Genomic DNA, 5,078 nt, shown 5'->3' with positions numbered 1-5,078 from the left:
TATATATAGATATATATATATATATATATATATATATATATATATATTGTCGACTGAGCCAAACCGATAAAGGTTGAAACTATAACCTTATTATCTTATCTTGCTTAGATAGGTTTGAGGCATCTACATCCTCCACTACTCTTTGATTTTAACTTCATTCTTTATTTTCATATGACGAATGTCCACAGAAATATTTGCGTATGATAATTCACTGACCGAACACATAATACCACTCTCCTTACAGTTAGTCTAAGTCTAAGTGACGCGCTTTCTACCTTGCCAATCGTTTTTTTTTTTTTATATATTCGGCAACTATTCGAATGCTTTCGATAATCTCGAGAAATAGGCGAAAGCTCTATATATCTAGTTTACTGGAAGCGAACTTTTCATTTGTATTTATTAGCGTCAGTAGATCTATGAATTTCACTCTGAGACATTTGAATTTAATTAGTTATGTTTCTGCTCAATATTCCACTTCATTTCAACCTCATTACGATCAAGGTCTGGAAGCATATTCGCAACAGCCGTTCCAGGAGAGTCAGAGTCTCTCTGGAGTGCCCGAGCTGGTAACCATTCTGTGAAGGGAGGCAGAACCCTCCTTTGTTTTGATTCAAGCATGAAGCATCAATGAGTGTTTTTATTTTAGTACCATGAATGCTGCAGTGGGGGGAGGGGGGAGGCTGCTGCTTTTATGCACGAAAGAATCATTGGAAATTAGTTTACTGAACTTTACAAACGTTTGAATTTCATAAATTTTATTTTTCAAGATTATGTTCGTCTCTAATAACCTTCTATCCATCAAGAATGGAGAAGCCTTTCACTTATTCCTATACTGACCTACTCACTTCTCCTGCCTATACAATATTAACCCAACGTCAAGTTCCAATGGAAAACTGGGCTGGTATTTGGCTGTCTCTTACATAGTAAGGGTCTCATGTGCAATAAGAAAAAATACTAGAAGTAAAGGTTTAAAGGTCACTAGAGAGCTGCAGACGTAAAAGACAGGACAGAGCATTAGGTTCCAAAAGGTACCGTGAGATTGACTGAGGATGCCACAACATTTTTGTAAAAAATGAATGAGTTCGCTTCCTCGCCCTGACAACGCAGAATCATAAGAATTTATTTCTGGTGATTAGCAATTAATTTCTCGATATAATGTGGTTCGGATCCCACAATAAGCTGTAGATCCCGTTGCTAAGTAAGTTACAATTGCTTCTTAGACACGTAAAGATATCTGATCCTTCTGGCCAACCCCAAGAGAGCTGTTAATCAGGTCAGTGGTCTAGTTAACCTAAAATATTCCTTAACTTCGGCATCCTTACACCCGTCACTACACATTGTACTTGAATCCCACTGTCTTTGGCTACGTCTGAGAGATGCAGGTTGTAAGTACCTCCTCCTTCTCTCCCTACGAAGAATCTCGATTGGTCTTTTTCACCTTTGGGCTTGGCTGAGAAAGCTTCTTCTTCTTCTTCTTCTTCCCAGCTTGTTCCCATTTTTATATGGGGTCGCCGTTTCGGATTAGCCGTTTCCATCTATTTCTATCTTGTGCTTCTGCCTCATCAATTCCCTTCTCATTTAAGTCTCCTCTCAAACAGTCCTTCCATCTCTTTCTTGGTCTCCCTCTTTTTCTTCTTCCTTGCACCTCCACCCCCATAGTATGTCTCCCAGCGTGGTCCTCATCTCTCCTCAACAGGTGTCCATACCATCTCAGCCTCCCCTCCTGCACTTTCTTTGATACTTCCACCACCTTAGTTGACCCCCTTATGTAGTTATTTCTGATCCTATCCACTCTTGTTACCCCAGACATCCACCTAAGCATTCTCATTTCTGCCACATCCATCTTCTTCTGCTCTGCTTTTCTCATGCTTGCTGTTTCCGTACCATACAGCATTGCTGTTCTTACCACCGTCTTGTGAAATTTTCCTTTTAACCTAAGCGGCACTCTTTTGTCACAAAGAACTCCCGAGGCCGCTCTCCAGTTGTTCCAGCCTGCCTGTACCCGATGTTTTACTTCTTCTTCCATACTTCCTCCAGCGTTAACAAAAGATCCCAAATACTTAAACTTATCAACTCTCCTTATTTGCTCTCCACCAAGCTGAATACTTTCTCTATCATCCCCCTCAGTGGTGGTACACATATATTCTGTCTTAGATCTACTTATTCTCATTCCTCTGTCCTCCAGTACTTGTCTCCATCTTTCCAATTTCACTTCCAGATCTTCCCTGCTCTCTGCACACAGAACAATATCATCCGCATACAATATGTTCCATGGTACGTCCCGTCTCCCTTACTTCCTCTATTATAAACATCATCACTATGTTAAAGATAAATGGGCTCAGAGCCGACCCCTGGTGTAATCCTACTCTCACCTCAAAACCTTCTGTCTCCCCAACACTGCTCCTCACTCTGGTAAATACATTCCGGTACATCTCTTGTATCAATCGCACATACTTCTCTGGGCACCATCTTCTCCCTCAGGCTCCTCCATACCTCTTGTCTCGGGGACTCGGTCATAAGCCTTTTCAAGTCAATAAATACCATATGTAGGTCCCTTTGTCTTTCCCCGAATTTCTCCATTATTTGCCTCAGACAAAATATACCATCTGTTGTTCCCCTTCCCTTCATAAATCCCATCTGCTCTTTACCTATTTGTACTTCTTCTCTCAGTCTAGCATCTATCATCCTTTCCAGTATCTTCAAAGTGTGGGACATCAATTTAATGCCCCTATAATTACCACACTCTTGGACATCGCCTTTCCCTTTAAAAATTGGGATCAATATACTCCCACGCCACTCATTTGGTATCTTTTCCTGTTCAAGGATCTTTATCATAAGATCGTACAGTATATCCACTCCTTCATCTCCTAATGCTTTCCATGCCTCCACCGGGATCATGTCTGGTCCGGTTGCCTTCCCATTCTTCATCTTCTTCAGTGCATTTAGTACCTCTTGCCTAGAAAACCTCATTACCATGCCAATGTTCACTTGCCCATCCTCTCTTATTAGTCTATTATTTTCTTCATTTAACAACTGTTCGAAATATTCTTTCCATCTCTTCACAATGTCTTCCTCCTTTCTAAGCACTACACCCTCTTGATCCTTTATTTGTTTGATATGTGTTATATCTTTGGTGCTCTTATTTCTAGCTTTTGATAGCTTGATCATCTTCTTTAATCCTTCCTTTGTCCCCAGCTCATTATACACATCATCATATGACTTTGCTTTAGCTTGGGCTACCACCTTTTTCACCACCTTGTTTTTCTCTCTGTACCTATTTCTGTCTTCCACTGACTGTGACTCTTCCCATCTTTTCTTTGCCTCCTTCTTATCTTTTACTACTTTCTCAATGTCTTCATCCCACCACCCACTCTCCTTTTTCTTCCCATATGATACCAGATGTCTCTCCTAGCAGCTCCTTTCCATGCCTTCTTATTACTGCTGCATTTCGTGCCACCATTCTTGAACATCTTCAATCCTATATCAATATCCTCCAAACCCTCCTCTTAAAATCTCTCTTCTTATCCCCTTCCTTCTGTAATTCGTACCATTTAATTTTCCTTATCCCTTTAGCTTTGGTTTTTCTTTCCCTTTTCAACTTCAAGTCCATACATAGCAGCCTGTGTTGGGGGGCTACATGGTCGCCTGGAATAACTTTGCAGTTCTTGACCTCCACCAGATTTATCCTTTTATACAAGAAATAGTCTATCTGGGAGAATCTTCCCCCACTCCTATATGTTATTAGGTGTTCCCTTTTCTTCTCAAAGAATGTGTTTTACTATTGCCATGTCGAATGACACAGCAAAGTCCACTACACTCTCTCCTTCTGGGTTTCTCTCCCCAATTCCATGGCCCCCATGCACCCGCCCAATCGCCTCATTTTCACTTCCGACATGGCCATTCAAAATCTGCCCCAACTATCACCCTCTCATGCTCTTCCAGTTCTTGCATTATTCCATCCATGTCTCTCCAGAAATGTCCCTTCTCTTCTTCTGTGCAACCAACTTGTGGTGCATATGCGCTTATAATATTCAGAATCTCTCCTCCATAACATATCTTCAATCTGATGATACGGTCATTCTTTCTATGCACTTCTATTACCGAGTTCTTTAGTTCACTAGACAGTACTATGCCAACTCCATTTCTACCTTGTTTATTTGCTCCACTATAATATAGCTTATATCCATCTCCCAACTCTTTAGCTTTATTTCCTTTCCACCGCGTTTCTTGCACACACACAACATCTACTTTCTTTTCTCTCATCAAGTCAGCCAATTCTCTACCTCTCCCAGTCATGGACCCAACATTTAGCTGACATACTCTGAACCCAATGTGAGCTCGCTTCTTTAGCTGCACCCGCTCCTGATGCAGTAGCCCTCGCCTTACCACAGAGTTAGGGCGATGTCTCTGTGCGTCGTTTACGGAGTACGCCCTAGCATTACCTCTTTCCATATTTCGGCTCATTCCATTTTTGGTTTTGGCACAGATTTTTACAGCCGGATGCCCTTCCTGACACCAACCCTCCCTATTTATCCGGGCTTGGGACCGGCACCCATAAGGACTTGGTTGCCCCCCCTAGTAAACGTGGTGAATTTATTATTAGTAAAAAAAGGCATTACTACGTTTTATAACAAATTAATAGAAATCCCCATATTCCCCCATTTACAAGATACCAAAACGTCTCATCATCACAGAAATATTCCCTAATTGCAGACACCCTGGCACTGCAATACTCGAGGTCCGTTTAATGAACACTGAGTTCCATCATCTGGTGAGCAGTTCCCCAAGGAAACTTCATTCGTTTCTTTGCAGAAATGAATCGATCGCTTCTAAGTCTTTCTTTAGTTTACCATTTCTTTTTTGCAACTGCAAAGCAGTTTATGGTTTCATGTTAATAATTTATATTGATGTAAACATTCATTTAGTTTGATGTGAATGATTTTTTCCTGATTCTCCTCTAGTATCAGTTTTAATCCTAATAATTTGGATAGGAGTTTCGTTCTGTCTTGGCTGCGACTATCATGTTGAATAGTTTGCCTGGTGCAGTTGTGGAATATTCTGATCTCCGAATATTGGAG

This window comes from Macrobrachium nipponense, chromosome 2 (assembly GCF_015104395.2).
Source record: "Macrobrachium nipponense isolate FS-2020 chromosome 2, ASM1510439v2, whole genome shotgun sequence".
Classification (NCBI taxonomy): domain Eukaryota; kingdom Metazoa; phylum Arthropoda; class Malacostraca; order Decapoda; family Palaemonidae; genus Macrobrachium; species Macrobrachium nipponense.
This window is presented reverse-complemented; position numbering follows the sequence as displayed.